This window comes from Lonchura striata, chromosome 9, assembly GCF_050655825.1.
Source record: "Lonchura striata isolate lonStrDom1 chromosome 9, ASM5065582v1, whole genome shotgun sequence".
Lineage (NCBI taxonomy): Eukaryota > Metazoa > Chordata > Aves > Passeriformes > Estrildidae > Lonchura > Lonchura striata.
The window spans coordinates 15,972,064-15,992,443 of record NC_140711.1 but is presented as its reverse complement, the minus strand read 5'-3'; positions in this window follow the sequence as shown (position 1 = coordinate 15,992,443).

Sequence of the window (20,380 nt, the reverse complement as noted above, 5' to 3'; positions counted from 1 at the left end):
GTCCATCCTTCGATATAAGGATTTTTTGCAGTCAGGGCCAGGGGCCCCTGGGCACATCCATTTTCCATTTTCCCTGGGAAAGAAAACTCAGCAGTCCAGGTTCCTGATGTCAGTTTGTATGGCTCCCTTGGGTGTATCAGGGCAGCACAAGTGTGAGGTGGGGAAAACTTCGGTGTGGGGTCCGTCCTTATATATAAGGATTTTTTGTAGTGAGGGCCTGGGGCCCCTGGGCACATCCTTTTTCCATTTTCCTTGGGAAAGAAAACTCAGCAGTCCAGGTTCCTGATGTCAGTTTGTAGGGTTCCCTTGGGTCTATCAGGGCAGCACAAGTTTGAGGTGGGGACAATTTCGGTGTGGGGTCCATCCTTCGATATAAGGATTCTTTGCAGTGAGGCCCCAGCCCAGGGCCAGGGGCCCCTGGGCACATCCTTTTTCCATTTTCCCTGGGAAAGAAAACTCAGCAGTCCAGGTTCCTGATGTCAGTTTGTAGGGCTCCCTTGGGTCTATCAGGGCAGCACAAGTTAGAGGTGGGGACATCTTCGGTGTGGTGTCCATCCTTCGATATAAGGATCCTTTGCAGAGAGGCTCCAGCCAAGGGCCAGGGGACCCTGGGCACATCCTTTTTCCATTTTCCCTGGGAAAGAAACTCAGCAGTCCAGGTTCCTGATGTCAGTTTGTAGGGCTCCCTTGGGTCTATCAGGGCAGCACAAGTTTGAAGTGGGGACAACTTCGGAGTGGGGTCCATCCTTCGATATAAGGATTTTTTGCTGTCAGGGCCAGGGGCCCCGGGCCAGGGGCCCCTGGGCACATCCTTTTTCCATTTTCCCTGGGAAAGAAAACTCAGCAGTCCAGGTTCCTGATGTCAGTTTGTAGGGCTCCCTTGGGTGTATCAGGGCAGCACAAGTTTGAGGTGGGGACAACTTCGGTGTGGGGTCCATCCTTCGATATAAGGATTTTTTGCAGTCAGGGCCAGGGGCCCCTGGGCACATCCTTTTTCCATTTTCCCTGGGAAAGAAAACTCAGCAGTCCAGGTTCCTGATGTCAGTTTGTATGGCTCCCTTGGGTGTATCAGGGCAGCACAAGTTTGAGGTGGGGACAACTTCGGTGTGGGGTCCATCCTTCGATATAAAGATTTTTTGCAGTCAGGGCCAGGGGCCCCTGGGCACATCCTTTGGCCATTTTCCCTGGGAAAGAAAACTCAGCAGTCCAAGTTCCTGATGTCAATTTGTAGGGCTCCCTTGGGTGTATCAGGGCAGCACAAGTTAGAGGTGGGGACATCTTCGGTGTGGTGTCCATCCTTCGATATAAGGATTCTTTGCAGAGAGGCTCCAGCCAAGGGCCAGGGGACCCTGGGCACATCCTTTTTCCATTTTCCCTGGGAAAGAAAACTCAGCAGTCCAGGTGCCTGATGTCAGTTTGTATGGCTCCCTTGGGTGTATCAGGGCAGCACAAGTGTGAGGTGGGGAAAACTTCGGTGTGGGGTCCATCCTTATATATAAGGATTTTTTGTAGTGAGGCCCCAGCCCAGGGCCAGAGGCCCCTGGGCACATCCTTTTTCCATTTTCCCTGGGAAAGAAAACTCAGCAGTCCAGGTTCCTGATGTCAGTTTGTAGGGCTCCCTTGGGTCTATCAGGGCAGCACAAGTTTGAGGTGGGGACAATTTCGGTGTGGGGTCCATCCTTCGATATAAGGATTTTTTGCTGTCAGGGCCAGGGGCCCAGGGCCAGGGGGCCCCTGGGAACATCCTTTTTCCATTTTCCCTGGGAAAGAAAACTCAGCAGTCCAGGTTCCTGATGTCAGTTTGTAGGGCTCCCTTGGGTCTATCAGGGTAGCACAAGTTTGAGGTGGGGACAACTTCGGTGTTGGGTCCATCCTTCGATATAAGGATTCTTTGCAGTGAGGCCCCAGCCCAGGGCCAGGGGCCTCTGGGCACATCCTTTTTCCATTTTCCCTGGGAAAGAAAACTCAGCAGTCCAGGTTCCTGATGTCAGTTTGTAGGGTTCCCTTGGGTCTATCAGGGCAGCACAAGTTTGAGGTGGGGACAACTTCGGTGTGGGGTCCATCCTTCGATATAAGGATTTTTTGCAGTCAGGGCCAGGGGCCCCTGGGCACATCCTTTTCCCATTTTCCCTGGGAAAGAAAACTCAGCAGTCCAGGTTCCTGATGTCAGTTTGTATGGCTCCCTTGGGTGTATCAGGGCAGCACAAGTGTGAGGTGGGGAAAACTTCGGTGTGGGGTCCGTCCTTATATATAAGGATTTTTTGTAGTGAGGGCCTGGGGCCCCTGGGCACATCCTTTTTCCATTTTCCTTGGGAAAGAAAACTCAGCAGTCCAGGTTCCTGATGTCAGTTTGTAGGGTTCCCTTGGGTCTATCAGGGCAGCACAAGTTTGAGGTGGGGACAACTTCGGTGTGGGGTCCATCCTTCGATATAAGGATTCTTTGCAGTGAGGCCCCAGCCCAGGGCCAGGGGCCCCTGGGCACATCCTTTTTCCATTTTCCCTGGGAAAGAAAACTCAGCAGTCCAGGTTCCTGATGTCAGTTTGTAGGGCTCCCTTGGGTCTATCAGGGCAGCACAAGTTAGAGGTGGGGACATCTTCGGTGTGGTGTCCATCCTTCGATATAAGGATTCTTTGCAGAGAGGCTCCAGCCAAGGGCCAGGGGACCCTGGGCACATCCTTTTTCCATTTTCCCTGGGAAAGAAACTCAGCAGTCCAGGTTCCTGATGTCAGTTTGTAGGGCTCCCTTGGGTGTATCAGGGCAGCACAAGTTTGAGGTGGGGACAAATTCGGTGTGGGGCCCATCCTTCGATATAAGGATTTTTTGCTGTCAGGGCCAGGGGCCCCGGGCCAGGGGCCCCTGGGCACATCCTTTTTCCATTTTCCCTGGGAAAGAAAACTCAGCAGTCCAGGTTCCTGATGTCAGTTTGTAGGGCTCCCTTGGGTGTATCAGGGCAGCACAAGTTTGAGGTGGGGACAACTTCGGTGTGGGGTCCATCCTTCGATATAAGGATTTTTTGCAGTCAGGGCCAGGGGCCCCTGGGCACATCCTTTTTCCATTTTCCCTGGGAAAGAAAACTCAGCAGTCCAGGTTCCTGATGTCAGTTTGTAGGGTTCCCTTGGGTCTATCAGGGCAGCACAAGTTTGAGGTGGGGACAACTTCGGTGTGGGGTCCATCCTTCGATATAAGGATTTTTTGCAGTCAGGGCCAGGGGCCCCTGGGCACATCCATTTTCCATTTTCCCTGGGAAAGAAAACTCAGCAGTCCAGGTTCCTGATGTCAGTTTGTATGGCTCCCTTGGGTGTATCAGGGCAGCACAAGTGTGAGGTGGGGACAACTTCGGTGTGGGGTCCGTCCTTATATATAAGGATTTTTTGTAGTGAGGGCCTGGGGCCCCTGGGCACATCCTTTTTCCATTTTCCTTGGGAAAGAAAACTCAGCAGTCCAGGTTCCTGATGTCAGTTTGTAGGGTTCCCTTGGGTCTATCAGGGCAGCACAAGTTTGAGGTGGGGACAACTTCGGTGTGGGGTCCATCCTTCGATATAAGGATTCTTTGCAGTGAGGCCCCAGCCCAGGGCCAGGGGCCCCTGGGCACATCCTTTTTCCATTTTCCCTGGGAAAGAAAACTCAGCAGTCCAGGTTCCTGATGTCAGTTTGTAGGGCTCCCTTGGGTCTATCAGGGCAGCACAAGTTAGAGGTGGGGACATCTTCGGTGTGGTGTCCATCCTTCGATATAAGGATTCTTTGCAGAGAGGCTCCAGCCAAGGGCCAGGGGACCCTGGGCACATCCTTTTTCCATTTTCCCTGGGAAAGAAACTCAGCAGTCCAGGTTCCTGATGTCAGTTTGTAGGGCTCCCTTGGGTGTATCAGGGCAGCACAAGTTTGAGGTGGGGACAAATTCGGTGTGGGGCCCATCCTTCGATATAAGGATTTTTTGCTGTCAGGGCCAGGGGCCCCGGGCCAGGGGCCCCTGGGCACATCCTTTTTCCATTTTCCCTGGGAAAGAAAACTCAGCAGTCCAGGTTCCTGATGTCAGTTTGTAGGGCTCCCTTGGGTGTATCAGGGCAGCACAAGTTTGAGGTGGGGACAACTTCGGTGTGGGGTCCATCCTTCGATATAAGGATTTTTTGCAGTCAGGGCCAGGGGCCCCTGGGCACATCCTTTTTCCATTTTCCCTGGGAAAGAAAACTCAGCAGTCCAGGTTCCTGATGTCAGTTTGTATGGCTCCCTTGGGTGTATCAGGGCAGCACAAGTTTGAGGTGGGGACAACTTCGGTGTGGGGTCCATCCTTCGATATAAAGATTTTTTGCAGTCAGGGCCAGGGGCCCCTGGGCACATCCTTTGGCCATTTTCCCTGGGAAAGAAAACTCAGCAGTCCAAGTTCCTGATGTCAATTTGTAGGGCTCCCTTGGGTGTATCATGGCAGCACAAGTTAGAGGTGGGGACATCTTCGGTGTGGTGTCCATCCTTCGATATAAGGATTCTTTGCAGAGAGGCTCCAGCCAAGGGCCAGGGGACCCTGGGCACATCCTTTTTCCATTTTCCCTGGGAAAGAAACTCAGCAGTCCAGGTTCCTGATGTCAGTTTGTAGGGCTCCCTTGGGTCTATCAGGGCAGCACAAGTTTGAGGTGGGGACAAATTCGGTGTGGGGCCCATCCTTCGATGTAAGGATTTTTTGCTGTCAGGGCCAGGGGCCCCTGGGCACAACCTTTTTCCATTTTCCCTGGGAAGGAAAACTCAGCAGTCCAGGTTCCTGATGTCAGTTTGTAGGGCTCCCTTGGGTCTATCAGGGCAGCACAAGTTTGAGGTGGGGACAATTTCGGTGTGGGGTCCATCCTTCGATATAAGGATTTTTTGCTGTCAGGGCCAGGGGCCCAGGGCCAGGGGGCCCCTGGGAACATCCTTTTTCCATTTTCCCTGGGAAAGAAAACTCAGCAGTCCAGGTTCCTGATGTCAGTTTGTAGGGCTCCCTTGGGTCTATCAGGGCAGCACAAGTTTGAGGTGGGGACAACTTCGGTGTTGGGTCCATCCTTCGATATAAGGATTCTTTGCAGTGAGGCCCCAGCCCAGGGCCAGGGGCCTCTGGGCACATCCTTTTTCCATTTTCCCTGGGAAAGAAAACTCAGCAGTCCAGGTTCCTGATGTCAGTTTGTAGGGTTCCCTTGGGTCTATCAGGGCAGCACAAGTTTGAGGTGGGGACAACTTCGGTGTGGGGTCCATCCTTCGATATAAGGATTTTTTGCAGTCAGGGCCAGGGGCCCCTGGGCACATCCTTTTTCCATTTTCCCTGGGAAAGAAAACTCAGCAGTCCAGGTTCCTGATGTCAGTTTGTATGGCTCCCTTGGGTGTATCAGGGCAGCACAAGTGTGAGGTGGGGAAAACTTCGGTGTGGGGTCCATCCTTATATATAAGGATTTTTTGTAGTGAGGCCCCAGCCCAGGGCCAGAGGCCCCTGGGCACATCCTTTTTCCATTTTCCCTGGGAAAGAAAACTCAGCAGTCCAGGTTCCTGATGTCAGTTTGTAGGGCTCCCTTGGGTCTATCAGGGCAGCACAAGTTTGAGGTGGGGACAACTTCGGTCTGGGGTCCATCCTTCGATATAAGGATTTTTTGCAGTCAGGGCCAGGGGCCCCTGGGCACATCCTTTTTCCATTTTCCCTGGGAAAGAAAACTCAGCAGTCCAAGTTCCTGATGTCAGTTTCTAGGGCTCCCTTGGGTGTATCAGGGCAGCACAAGTTTGAGGTGGGGACAACTTCGGTGTGGGGTCCATCCTTCGATATAAAGATTCTTTGCAGAGAGGCCCCAGCCCAGGGCCAGGGGCCCCTGGGCACATACTTTTTCCATTTTCCCTGGGAAAGAAAACTTAGCAGTCCAGGTTCCTGATGTCAGTTTGTAGGGCTCCCTTGGGTGTATCAGGGCAGCACAAGTTTGAGGTGGGGACAAATTCGGTGTGGGGTCCATCCTTCGATATAAGGATTTTTTGAAGTCAGGGCCAGGGGCCCCTGGGCACATCCTTTTTCCATTTTCCCTGGGAAAGAAAACTCAGCAGTCCAGGTTCCTGATGTCAGTTTGTAGGGCTCCCTTGGGTCTATCAGGGCAGCACAAGTTTGAGGTGGGGACAACTTCGGTGTGGGGTCCATCCTTCAATAAAAAGATTTTTTGCAGTCAGGGCCTGGGGCCCCTGGGCACATCCTTTTTCCATTTTCCTTGGGAAAGAAAACTCAGCAGTCCAGGTTCCTGATGTCAGTTTGTAGGGTTCCCTTGGGTCTATCAGGGCAGCACAAGTTTGAGGTGGGGACAACTTCGGTGTGGGGTCCATCCTTCGATATAAGGATTCTTTGCAGTGAGGCCCCAGCCCAGGGCCAGGGGCCCCTGGGCACATCCTTTGGCCATTTTCCCTGGGAAAGAAAACTCAGCAGTCCAAGTTCCTGATGTCAATTTGTAGGGCTCCCTTGGGTGTATCAGGGCAGCACAAGTTAGAGGTGGGGACATCTTCGGTGTGGTGTCCATCCTTCGATATAAGGATTCTTTGCAGAGAGGCTCCAGCCAAGGGCCAGGGGACCCTGGGCACATCCTTTTTCCATTTTCCCTGGGAAAGAAACTCAGCAGTCCAGGTTCCTGATGTCAGTTTGTAGGGCTCCCTTGGGTGTATCAGGGCAGCACAAGTTTGAGGTGGGGACAAATTCGGTGTGGGGCCCATCCTTCGATGTAAGGATTTTTTGCTGTCAGGGCCAGGGGCCCCTGGGCACAACCTTTTTCCATTTTCCCTGGGAAGGAAAACTCAGCAGTCCAGGTTCCTGATGTCAGTTTGTAGGGCTCCCTTGGGTCTATCAGGGCAGCACAAGTTTGAGGTGGGGACAATTTCGGTGTGGGGTCCATCCTTCGATATAAGGATTTTTTGCTGTCAGGGCCAGGGGCCCAGGGCCAGGGGGCCCCTGGGAACATCCTTTTTCCATTTTCCCTGGGAAAGAAAACTCAGCAGTCCAGGTTCCTGATGTCAGTTTGTAGGGCTCCCTTGGGTCTATCAGGGCAGCACAAGTTTGAGGTGGGGACAAATTCGGTGTGGGGTCCATCCTTCGATATAAGGATTTTTTGCAGTCAGGGCCAGGGGCCCCTGGGCACACCCTCTTTCCATTTTCCCTGGGAAAGAAAACTCAGCAGTCCAGGTTCCTGATGTCAGTTTGTAGGGTTCCCTTGGGTCTATCAGGGCAGCACAAGTTTGAGGTGGGGACAACTTCGGTGTGGGGTCCATCCTTCAATATAAGGATTTTTTGCAGTCAGGGCCTGGGGCCCCTGGGCACATCCTTTTTCCATTTTCCCTGGGAAAGAAAACTCAGCAGTCCAGGTTCCTGATGTCAGTTTGTATGGCTCCCTTGGGTCTATCAGGGCAGCACAAGTGTGAGGTCGGGAAAACTTCGGTGTGGGGTCCATCCTTATATATAAGGATTTTTTGTAGTGAGGCCCCAGCCCAGGGCCAGAGGCCCCTGGGCACATCCTTTTTCCATTTTCCCTGGGAAAGAAAACTCAGCAGTCCAGGTTCCTGATGTCAGTTTGTAGGGCTCCCTTGGGTCTATCAGGGCAGCACAAGTTTGAGGTGGGGACTTCTTCGGTGTGGGGTCCATCCTTCGATATAAGGATTTTTTGCAGTCAGGGACAGGGGCCCCTGGGCACATCCTTTTTCCATTTTCCCTGGGAAAGAAAACTCAGCAGTCCAAGTTCCTGATGTCAGTTTCTAGGGCTCCCTTGGGTGTATCAGGGCAGCACAAGTTTGAGGTGGGGACAACTTCGGTGTGGGGTCCATCCTTCGATATAAAGATTCTTTGCAGAGAGGCCCCAGCCCAGGGCCAGGGGCCCCTGGGCACATACTTTTTCCATTTTCCCTGGGAAAGAAAACTTAGCAGTCCAGGTTCCTGATGTCAGTTTGTAGGGCTCCCTTGGGTGTATCAGGGCAGCACAAGTTTGAGGTGGGGACAAATTCGGTGTGGGGTCCATCCTTCGATATAAGGATTTTTTGAAGTCAGGGCCAGGGGCCCCTGGGCACATCCTTTTTCCATTTTCCCTGGGAAAGAAAACTCAGCAGTCCAGGTTCCTGATGTCAGTTTGTAGGGTTCCCTTGGGTCTATCAGGGCAGCACAAGTTTGAGGTGGGGACAACTTCGGTGTGGGGTCCATCCTTCAATATAAGGATTTTTTGCAGTCAGGGCCTGGGGCCCCTGGGCACATCCTTTTTCCATTTTCCCTGGGAAAGAAAACTCAGCAGTCCAGGTTCCTGATGTCAGTTTGTAGGGCTCCCTTGGGTCTATCAGGGCAGCACAAGTTTGAGGTGGGGACAACTTCGGTGTGGGGTCCATCCTTCAATAAAAAGATTTTTTGCAGTCAGGGCCTGGGGCCCCTGGGCACATCCTTTTTCCATTTTCCTTGGGAAAGAAAACTCAGCAGTCCAGGTTCCTGATGTCAGTTTGTAGGGTTCCCTTGGGTCTATCAGGGCAGCACAAGTTTGAGGTGGGGACAACTTCGGTGTGGGGTCCATCCTTCGATATAAAGATTCTTTGCAGAAAGGCCCCAGCCCAGGGCCAGGGGCCCCTGGGCACATACTTTTTCCATTTTCCCTGGGAAAGAAAACTTAGCAGTCCAGGTTCCTGATGTCAGTTTGTAGGGCTCCCTTGGGTGTATCAGGGCAGCACAAGTTTGAGGTGGGGACAAATTCGGTGTGGGGTCCATCCTTCGATATAAGGATTTTTTGCAGTCAGGGCCAGGGGCCCCTGGGCACACCCTCTTTCCTTTTTCCCTGGGAAAGAAAACTCAGCAGTCCAGGTTCCTGATGTCAGTTTGTAGGGTTCCCTTGGGTCTATCAGGGCAGCACAAGTTTGAGGTGGGGACAACTTCGGTGTGGGGTCCATCCTTCAATATAAGGATTTTTTGCAGTCAGGGCCTGGGGCCCCTGGGCACATCCTTTTTCCATTTTCCCTGGGAAAGAAAACTCAGCAGTCCAGGTTCCTGATGTCAGTTTGTAGGGCTCCCTTGGGTCTATCAGGGCAGCACAAGTTTGAGGTGGGGACAACTTCGGTGTGGGGTCCATCCTTCAATAAAAAGATTTTTTGCAGTCAGGGCCTGGGGCCCCTGGGCACATCCTTTTTCCATTTTCCTTGGGAAAGAAAACTCAGCAGTCCAGGTTCCTGATGTCAGTTTGTAGGGTTCCCTTGGGTGTATCAGGGCAGCACAAGTTTGAGGTGGGGACAACTTCGGTGTGGGGTCCATCCTTCGATATAAGGATTCTTTGCAGTGAGGCCCCAGCCCAGGGCCAGGGGCCCCTGGGCACATCCTTTTTCCATTTTCCCTGGGAAAGAAAACTCAGCAGTCCAGGTTCCTGATGTCAGTTTGTAGGGCTCCCTTGGGTCTATCAGGGCAGCACAAGTTAGAGGTGGGGACATCTTCGGTGTGGTGTCCATCCTTCGATATAAGGATCCTTTGCAGAGAGGCTCCAGCCAAGGGCCAGGGGACCCTGGGCACATCCTTTTTCCATTTTCCCTGGGAAAGAAACTCAGCAGTCCAGGTTCCTGATGTCAGTTTGTAGGGCTCCCTTGGGTCTATCAGGGCAGCACAAGTTTGAAGTGGGGACAACTTCGGTGTGGGGTCCATCCTTCGATATAAGGATTTTTTGCTGTCAGGGCCAGGGGCCCCGGGCCAGGGGCCCCTGGGCACATCCTTTTTCCATTTTCCCTGGGAAAGAAAACTCAGCAGTCCAGGTTCCTGATGTCAGTTTGTAGGGCTCCCTTGGGTGTATCAGGGCAGCACAAGTTTGAGGTGGGGACAACTTCGGTGTGGGGTCCATCCTTCGATATAAGGATTTTTTGCAGTCAGGGCCAGGGGCCCCTGGGCACATCCTTTTTCCATTTTCCCTGGGAAAGAAAACTCAGCAGTCCAGGTTCCTGATGTCAGTTTGTATGGCTCCCTTGGGTGTATCAGGGCAGCACAAGTTTGAGGTGGGGACAACTTCGGTGTGGGGTCCATCCTTCGATATAAAGATTTTTTGCAGTCAGGGCCAGGGGCCCCTGGGCACATCCTTTGGCCATTTTCCCTGGGAAAGAAAACTCAGCAGTCCAAGTTCCTGATGTCAATTTGTAGGGCTCCCTTGGGTGTATCAGGGCAGCACAAGTTAGAGGTGGGGACATCTTCGGTGTGGTGTCCATCCTTCGATATAAGGATTCTTTGCAGAGAGGCTCCAGCCAAGGGCCAGGGGACCCTGGGCACATCCTTTTTCCATTTTCCCTGGGAAAGAAAACTCAGCAGTCCAGGTGCCTGATGTCAGTTTGTATGGCTCCCTTGGGTGTATCAGGGCAGCACAAGTGTGAGGTGGGGAAAATTTCGGTGTGGGGTCCATCCTTATATATAAGGATTTTTTGTAGTGAGGCCCCAGCCCAGGGCCAGAGGCCCCTGGGCACATCCTTTTTCCATTTTCCCTGGGAAAGAAAACTCAGCAGTCCAGGTTCCTGATGTCAGTTTGTAGGGCTCCCTTGGGTCTATCAGGGCAGCACAAGTTTGAGGTGGGGACAATTTCGGTGTGGGGTCCATCCTTCGATATAAGGATTTTTTGCTGTCAGGGCCAGGGGCCCAGGGCCAGGGGGCCCCTGGGAACATCCTTTTTCCATTTTCCCTGGGAAAGAAAACTCAGCAGTCCAGGTTCCTGATGTCAGTTTGTAGGGCTCCCTTGGGTCTATCAGGGTAGCACAAGTTTGAGGTGGGGACAACTTCGGTGTTGGGTCCATCCTTCGATATAAGGATTCTTTGCAGTGAGGCCCCAGCCCAGGGCCAGGGGCCTCTGGGCACATCCTTTTTCCATTTTCCCTGGGAAAGAAAACTCAGCAGTCCAGGTTCCTGATGTCAGTTTGTAGGGTTCCCTTGGGTCTATCAGGGCAGCACAAGTTTGAGGTGGGGACAACTTCGGTGTGGGGTCCATCCTTCGATATAAGGATTTTTTGCAGTCAGGGCCAGGGGCCCCTGGGCACATCCTTTTCCCATTTTCCCTGGGAAAGAAAACTCAGCAGTCCAGGTTCCTGATGTCAGTTTGTATGGCTCCCTTGGGTGTATCAGGGCAGCACAAGTGTGAGGTGGGGAAAACTTCGGTGTGGGGTCCGTCCTTATATATAAGGATTTTTTGTAGTGAGGGCCTGGGGCCCCTGGGCACATCCTTTTTCCATTTTCCTTGGGAAAGAAAACTCAGCAGTCCAGGTTCCTGATGTCAGTTTGTAGGGTTCCCTTGGGTCTATCAGGGCAGCACAAGTTTGAGGTGGGGACAACTTCGGTGTGGGGTCCATCCTTCGATATAAGGATTCTTTGCAGTGAGGCCCCAGCCCAGGGCCAGGGGCCCCTGGGCACATCCTTTTTCCATTTTCCCTGGGAAAGAAAACTCAGCAGTCCAGGTTCCTGATGTCAGTTTGTAGGGCTCCCTTGGGTCTATCAGGGCAGCACAAGTTAGAGGTGGGGACATCTTCGGTGTGGTGTCCATCCTTCGATATAAGGATTCTTTGCAGAGAGGCTCCAGCCAAGGGCCAGGGGACCCTGGGCACATCCTTTTTCCATTTTCCCTGGGAAAGAAACTCAGCAGTCCAGGTTCCTGATGTCAGTTTGTAGGGCTCCCTTGGGTGTATCAGGGCAGCACAAGTTTGAGGTGGGGACAAATTCGGTGTGGGGCCCATCCTTCGATATAAGGATTTTTTGCTGTCAGGGCCAGGGGCCCCGGGCCAGGGGCCCCTGGGCACATCCTTTTTCCATTTTCCCTGGGAAAGAAAACTCAGCAGTCCAGGTTCCTGATGTCAGTTTGTAGGGCTCCCTTGGGTGTATCAGGGCAGCACAAGTTTGAGGTGGGGACAACTTCGGTGTGGGGTCCATCCTTCGATATAAGGATTTTTTGCAGTCAGGGCCAGGGGCCCCTGGGCACATCCTTTTTCCATTTTCCCTGGGAAAGAAAACTCAGCAGTCCAGGTTCCTGATGTCAGTTTGTAGGGTTCCCTTGGGTCTATCAGGGCAGCACAAGTTTGAGGTGGGGACAACTTCGGTGTGGGGTCCATCCTTCGATATAAGGATTTTTTGCAGTCAGGGCCAGGGGCCCCTGGGCACATCCATTTTCCATTTTCCCTGGGAAAGAAAACTCAGCAGTCCAGGTTCCTGATGTCAGTTTGTATGGCTCCCTTGGGTGTATCAGGGCAGCACAAGTGTGAGGTGGGGAAAACTTCGGTGTGGGGTCCGTCCTTATATATAAGGATTTTTTGTAGTGAGGGCCTGGGGCCCCTGGGCACATCCTTTTTCCATTTTCCTTGGGAAAGAAAACTCAGCAGTCCAGGTTCCTGATGTCAGTTTGTAGGGTTCCCTTGGGTCTATCAGGGCAGCACAAGTTTGAGGTGGGGACAACTTCGGTGTGGGGTCCATCCTTCGATATAAGGATTCTTTGCAGTGAGGCCCCAGCCCAGGGCCAGGGGCCCCTGGGCACATCCTTTTTCCATTTTCCCTGGGAAAGAAAACTCAGCAGTCCAGGTTCCTGATGTCAGTTTGTAGGGCTCCCTTGGGTCTATCAGGGCAGCACAAGTTAGAGGTGGGGACATCTTCGGTGTGGTGTCCATCCTTCGATATAAGGATTCTTTGCAGAGAGGCTCCAGCCAAGGGCCAGGGGACCCTGGGCACATCCTTTTTCCATTTTCCCTGGGAAAGAAACTCAGCAGTCCAGGTTCCTGATGTCAGTTTGTAGGGCTCCCTTGGGTGTATCAGGGCAGCACAAGTTTGAGGTGGGGACAAATTCGGTGTGGGGCCCATCCTTCGATATAAGGATTTTTTGCTGTCAGGGCCAGGGGCCCCGGGCCAGGGGCCCCTGGGCACATCCTTTTTCCATTTTCCCTGGGAAAGAAAACTCAGCAGTCCAGGTTCCTGATGTCAGTTTGTAGGGCTCCCTTGGGTGTATCAGGGCAGCACAAGTTTGAGGTGGGGACAACTTCGGTGTGGGGTCCATCCTTCGATATAAGGATTTTTTGCAGTCAGGGCCAGGGGCCCCTGGGCACATCCTTTTTCCATTTTCCCTGGGAAAGAAAACTCAGCAGTCCAGGTTCCTGATGTCAGTTTGTATGGCTCCCTTGGGTGTATCAGGGCAGCACAAGTTTGAGGTGGGGACAACTTCGGTGTGGGGTCCATCCTTCGATATAAAGATTTTTTGCAGTCAGGGCCAGGGGCCCCTGGGCACATCCTTTGGCCATTTTCCCTGGGAAAGAAAACTCAGCAGTCCAAGTTCCTGATGTCAATTTGTAGGGCTCCCTTGGGTGTATCATGGCAGCACAAGTTAGAGGTGGGGACATCTTCGGTGTGGTGTCCATCCTTCGATATAAGGATTCTTTGCAGAGAGGCTCCAGCCAAGGGCCAGGGGACCCTGGGCACATCCTTTTTCCATTTTCCCTGGGAAAGAAACTCAGCAGTCCAGGTTCCTGATGTCAGTTTGTAGGGCTCCCTTGGGTCTATCAGGGCAGCACAAGTTTGAGGTGGGGACAAATTCGGTGTGGGGCCCATCCTTCGATGTAAGGATTTTTTGCTGTCAGGGCCAGGGGCCCCTGGGCACAACCTTTTTCCATTTTCCCTGGGAAGGAAAACTCAGCAGTCCAGGTTCCTGATGTCAGTTTGTAGGGCTCCCTTGGGTCTATCAGGGCAGCACAAGTTTGAGGTGGGGACAATTTCGGTGTGGGGTCCATCCTTCGATATAAGGATTTTTTGCTGTCAGGGCCAGGGGCCCAGGGCCAGGGGGCCCCTGGGAACATCCTTTTTCCATTTTCCCTGGGAAAGAAAACTCAGCAGTCCAGGTTCCTGATGTCAGTTTGTAGGGCTCCCTTGGGTCTATCAGGGCAGCACAAGTTTGAGGTGGGGACAACTTCGGTGTTGGGTCCATCCTTCGATATAAGGATTCTTTGCAGTGAGGCCCCAGCCCAGGGCCAGGGGCCTCTGGGCACATCCTTTTTCCATTTTCCCTGGGAAAGAAAACTCAGCAGTCCAGGTTCCTGATGTCAGTTTGTAGGGTTCCCTTGGGTCTATCAGGGCAGCACAAGTTTGAGGTGGGGACAACTTCGGTGTGGGGTCCATCCTTCGATATAAGGATTTTTTGCAGTCAGGGCCAGGGGCCCCTGGGCACATCCTTTTTCCATTTTCCCTGGGAAAGAAAACTCAGCAGTCCAGGTTCCTGATGTCAGTTTGTATGGCTCCCTTGGGTGTATCAGGGCAGCACAAGTGTGAGGTGGGGAAAACTTCGGTGTGGGGTCCATCCTTATATATAAGGATTTTTTGTAGTGAGGCCCCAGCCCAGGGCCAGAGGCCCCTGGGCACATCCTTTTTCCATTTTCCCTGGGAAAGAAAACTCAGCAGTCCAGGTTCCTGATGTCAGTTTGTAGGGCTCCCTTGGGTCTATCAGGGCAGCACAAGTTTGAGGTGGGGACAACTTCGGTCTGGGGTCCATCCTTCGATATAAGGATTTTTTGCAGTCAGGGCCAGGGGCCCCTGGGCACATCCTTTTTCCATTTTCCCTGGGAAAGAAAACTCAGCAGTCCAAGTTCCTGATGTCAGTTTCTAGGGCTCCCTTGGGTGTATCAGGGCAGCACAAGTTTGAGGTGGGGACAACTTCGGTGTGGGGTCCATCCTTCGATATAAAGATTCTTTGCAGAGAGGCCCCAGCCCAGGGCCAGGGGCCCCTGGGCACATACTTTTTCCATTTTCCCTGGGAAAGAAAACTTAGCAGTCCAGGTTCCTGATGTCAGTTTGTAGGGCTCCCTTGGGTGTATCAGGGCAGCACAAGTTTGAGGTGGGGACAAATTCGGTGTGGGGTCCATCCTTCGATATAAGGATTTTTTGAAGTCAGGGCCAGGGGCCCCTGGGCACATCCTTTTTCCATTTTCCCTGGGAAAGAAAACTCAGCAGTCCAGGTTCCTGATGTCAGTTTGTAGGGCTCCCTTGGGTCTATCAGGGCAGCACAAGTTTGAGGTGGGGACAACTTCGGTGTGGGGTCCATCCTTCAATAAAAAGATTTTTTGCAGTCAGGGCCTGGGGCCCCTGGGCACATCCTTTTTCCATTTTCCTTGGGAAAGAAAACTCAGCAGTCCAGGTTCCTGATGTCAGTTTGTAGGGTTCCCTTGGGTCTATCAGGGCAGCACAAGTTTGAGGTGGGGACAACTTCGGTGTGGGGTCCATCCTTCGATATAAGGATTCTTTGCAGTGAGGCCCCAGCCCAGGGCCAGGGGCCCCTGGGCACATCCTTTGGCCATTTTCCCTGGGAAAGAAAACTCAGCAGTCCAAGTTCCTGATGTCAATTTGTAGGGCTCCCTTGGGTGTATCAGGGCAGCACAAGTTAGAGGTGGGGACATCTTCGGTGTGGTGTCCATCCTTCGATATAAGGATTCTTTGCAGAGAGGCTCCAGCCAAGGGCCAGGGGACCCTGGGCACATCCTTTTTCCATTTTCCCTGGGAAAGAAACTCAGCAGTCCAGGTTCCTGATGTCAGTTTGTAGGGCTCCCTTGGGTGTATCAGGGCAGCACAAGTTTGAGGTGGGGACAAATTCGGTGTGGGGCCCATCCTTCGATGTAAGGATTTTTTGCTGTCAGGGCCAGGGGCCCCTGGGCACAACCTTTTTCCATTTTCCCTGGGAAGGAAAACTCAGCAGTCCAGGTTCCTGATGTCAGTTTGTAGGGCTCCCTTGGGTCTATCAGGGCAGCACAAGTTTGAGGTGGGGACAATTTCGGTGTGGGGTCCATCCTTCGATATAAGGATTTTTTGCTGTCAGGGCCAGGGGCCCAGGGCCAGGGGGCCCCTGGGAACATCCTTTTTCCATTTTCCCTGGGAAAGAAAACTCAGCAGTCCAGGTTCCTGATGTCAGTTTGTAGGGCTCCCTTGGGTCTATCAGGGCAGCACAAGTTTGAGGTGGGGACAAATTCGGTGTGGGGTCCATCCTTCGATATAAGGATTTTTTGCAGTCAGGGCCAGGGGCCCCTGGGCACACCCTCTTTCCATTTTCCCTGGGAAAGAAAACTCAGCAGTCCAGGTTCCTGATGTCAGTTTGTAGGGTTCCCTTGGGTCTATCAGGGCAGCACAAGTTTGAGGTGGGGACAACTTCGGTGTGGGGTCCATCCTTCAATATAAGGATTTTTTGCAGTCAGGGCCTGGGGCCCCTGGGCACATCCTTTTTCCATTTTCCCTGGGAAAGAAAACTCAGCAGTCCAGGTTCCTGATGTCAGTTTGTATGGCTCCCTTGGGTCTATCAGGGCAGCACAAGTGTGAGGTCGGGAAAACTTCGGTGTGGGGTCCATCCTTATATATAAGGATTTTTTGTAGTGAGGCCCCAGCCCAGGGCCAGAGGCCCCTGGGCACATCCTTTTTCCATTTTCCCTGGGAAAGAAAACTCAGCAGTCCAGGTTCCTGATGTCAGTTTGTAGGGCTCCCTTGGGTCTATCAGGGCAGCACAAGTTTGAGGTGGGGACTTCTTCGGTGTGGGGTCCATCCTTCGATATAAGGATTTTTTGCAGTCAGGGACAGGGGCCCCTGGGCACATCCTTTTTCCATTTTCCCTGGGAAAGAAAACTCAGCAGTCCAAGTTCCTGATGTCAGTTTCTAGGGCTCCCTTGGGTGTATCAGGGCAGCACAAGTTTGAGGTGGGGACAACTTCGGTGTGGGGTCCATCCTTCGATATAAAGATTCTTTGCAGAGAGGCCCCAGCCCAGGGCCAGGGGCCCCTGGGCACATACTTTTTCCATTTTCCCTGGGAAAGAAAACTTAGCAGTCCAGGTTCCTGATGTCAGTTTGTAGGGCTCCCTTGGGTGTATCAGGGCAGCACAAGTTTGAGGTGGGGACAAATTCGGTGTGGGGTCCATCCTTCGATATAAGGATTTTTTGAAGTCAGGGCCAGGGGCCCCTGGGCACATCCTTTTTCCATTTTCCCTGGGAAAGAAAACTCAGCAGTCCAGGTTCCTGATGTCAGTTTGTAGGGTTCCCTTGGGTCTATCAGGGCAGCACAAGTTTGAGGTGGGGACAACTTCGGTGTGGGGTCCATCCTTCAATATAAGGATTTTTTGCAGTCAGGGCCTGGGGCCCCTGGGCACATCCTTTTTCCATTTTCCCTGGGAAAGAAAACTCAGCAGTCCAGGTTCCTGATGTCAGTTTGTAGGGCTCCCTTGGGTCTATCAGGGCAGCACAAGTTTGAGGTGGGGACAACTTCGGTGTGGGGTCCATCCTTCAATAAAAAGATTTTTTGCAGTCAGGGCCTGGGGCCCCTGGGCACATCCTTTTTCCATTTTCCTTGGGAAAGAAAACTCAGCAGTCCAGGTTCCTGATGTCAGTTTGTAGGGTTCCCTTGGGTCTATCAGGGCAGCACAAGTTTGAGGTGGGGACAACTTCGGTGTGGGGTCCATCCTTCGATATAAAGATTCTTTGCAGAAAGGCCCCAGCCCAGGGCCAGGGGCCCCTGGGCACATACTTTTTCCATTTTCCCTGGGAAAGAAAACTTAGCAGTCCAGGTTCCTGATGTCAGTTTGTAGGGCTCCCTTGGGTGTATCAGGGCAGCACAAGTTTGAGGTGGGGACAAATTCGGTGTGGGGTCCATCCTTCGATATAAGGATTTTTTGCAGTCAGGGCCAGGGGCCCCTGGGCACACCCTCTTTCCTTTTTCCCTGGGAAAGAAAACTCAGCAGTCCAGGTTCCTGATGTCAGTTTGTAGGGTTCCCTTGGGTCTATCAGGGCAGCACAAGTTTGAGGTGGGGACAACTTCGGTGTGGGGTCCATCCTTCAATATAAGGATTTTTTGCAGTCAGGGCCTGGGGCCCCTGGGCACATCCTTTTTCCATTTTCCCTGGGAAAGAAAACTCAGCAGTCCAGGTTCCTGATGTCAGTTTGTAGGGCTCCCTTGGGTCTATCAGGGCAGCACAAGTTTGAGGTGGGGACAACTTCGGTGTGGGGTCCATCCTTCAATAAAAAGATTTTTTGCAGTCAGGGCCTGGGGCCCCTGGGCACATCCTTTTTCCATTTTCCTTGGGAAAGAAAACTCAGCAGTCCAGGTTCCTGATGTCAGTTTGTAGGGTTCCCTTGGGTGTATCAGGGCAGCACAAGTTTGAGGTGGGGACAACTTCGGTGTGGGGTCCATCCTTCGATATAAGGATTCTTTGCAGTGAGGCCCCAGCCCAGGGCCAGGGGCCCCTGGGCACATCCTTTTTCCATTTTCCCTGGGAAAGAAAACTCAGCAGTCCAGGTTCCTGATGTCAGTTTGTAGGGCTCCCTTGGGTCTATCAGGGCAGCACAAGTTAGAGGTGGGGACATCTTCGGTGTGGTGTCCATCCTTCGATATAAGGATTCTTTGCAGAGAGGCTCCAGCCAAGGGCCAGGGGACCCTGGGCACATCCTTTTTCCATTTTCCCTGGGAAAGAAAACTCAGCAGTCCAGGTTCCTGATGTCAGTTTGTAGGGCTCCCTTGGGTGTATCAGGGCAGCACAAGTTTGAGGTAGGGACAAATTCGGTGTGGGGCCCATCCTTCGATATAAGGATTTTTTGCAGTCAGGGCCAGGGGCCCCTGGGCACATCCTTTTTCCATTTTCCCTGGGAAAGAAAACTCAGCAGTCCAGGTTCCTGATGTCAGTTTGTAGGGCTCCCTTGGGTCTATCAGGGCAGCACAAGTTTGAGGTGGGGACAACTTCGGTGTGGGGCCCATCCTTCGATATAAAGATTTTTTGCAGTCAGGGCCAGGGGCCCCTGGGCACATCCTTTTTCCATTTTCCCTGGGAAAGAAAACTCAGCAGTCCAGGTTCCTGATGTCAGTTTGTAGGGCTCCCTTGGGTCTATCAGGGCAGCACAAGTTTGAGGTGGGGACAACTTCGGTGTGGGGTCCATCCTTCGATATAAGGATTTTTTGCAGTCAGGGCCAGGGGCCCCCGGGCACATCCTTTGGCCATTTTCCCTGGGAAAGAAAACTCAGCAGTCCAGGTTCCTGATGTCAGTTTGTAGGGCTCCCTTGGGTCTATCAGGGCAGCACAAGTTTGAGGTGGGGACAACTTCGGTGTGGGGTCCATCCTTCGATATAAGGATTTTTTGCAGTCAGGGCCAGGGGCCCCCGGGCACATCCTTTTTCCATTTTCCCTGGGAAAGAAAACTCAGCAGTCCAGGTTCCTGATGTCAGTTTGTAGGGCTCCCTTGGGTCTATCAGGGCAGCACAAGTTAGAGGTGGGGACATCTTCGGTGTGGTGTCCATCCTTCGATATAAGGATTCTTTGCAGAGAGGCTCCAGCCAAGGGCCAGGGGACCCTGGGCACATCCTTTTTCCATTTTCCCTGGGAAAGAAACTCAGCAGTCCAGGTTCCTGATGTCAGTTTGTAGGGCTCCCTTGGGTCTATCAGGGCAGCACAAGTTTGAGGTGGGGACAAATTCGGTGTGGGGCCCATCCTTCGATATAAGGATTTTTTGCAGTCAGGGCCAGGGGCCCCTGGGCACAACCTTTTTCCATTTTCCCTGGGAAGGAAAACTCAGCAGTCCAGGTTCCTGATGTCAGTTTGTAGGGCTCCCTTGGGTCTATCAGGGCAGCACAAGTTTGAGGTGGGGACAATTTCGGTGTGGGGTCCATCCTTCGATATAAGGATTTTTTGCTGTCAGGGCCAGGGGCCCAGGGCCAGGGGGCCCCTGGGAACATCCTTTTTCCATTTTCCCTGGGAAAGAAAACTCAGCAGTCCAGGTTCCTGATGTCAGTTTGTAGGGCTCCCTTGGGTCTATCAGGGCAGCACAAGTTTGAGGTGGGGACAACTTCGGTGTTGGGTCCATCCTTCGATATAAGGATTCTTTGCAGTGAGGCCCCAGCCCAGGGCCAGGGGCCTCTGGGCACATCCTTTTTCCATTTTCCCTGGGAAAGAAAACTCAGCAGTCCAGGTTCCTGATGTCAGTTTGTAGGGTTCCCTTGGGTCTATCAGGGCAGCACAAGTTTGAGGTGGGGACAACTTCGGTGTGGGGTCCATCCTTCGATATAAGGATTTTTTGCAGTCAGGGCCAGGGGCCCCTGGGCACATCCTTTTTCCATTTTCCCTGGGAAAGAAAACTCAGCAGTCCAGGTTCCTGATGTCAGTTTGTAGGGCTCCCTTGGGTCTATCAGGGCAGCACAAGTTTGAGGTGGGGACAACTTCGGTGTGGGGCCCATCCTTCGATATAAAGATTTTTTGCAGTCAGGGCCAGGGGCCCCTGGGCACATCCTTTTTCCATTTTCCCTGGGAAAGAAAACTCAGCAGTCCAGGTTCCTGATGTCAGTTTGTAGGGCTCCCTTGGGTCTATCAGGGCAGCACAAGTTTGAGGTGGGGACAACTTCGGTGTGGGGTCCATCCTTCGATATAAGGATTTTTTGCAGT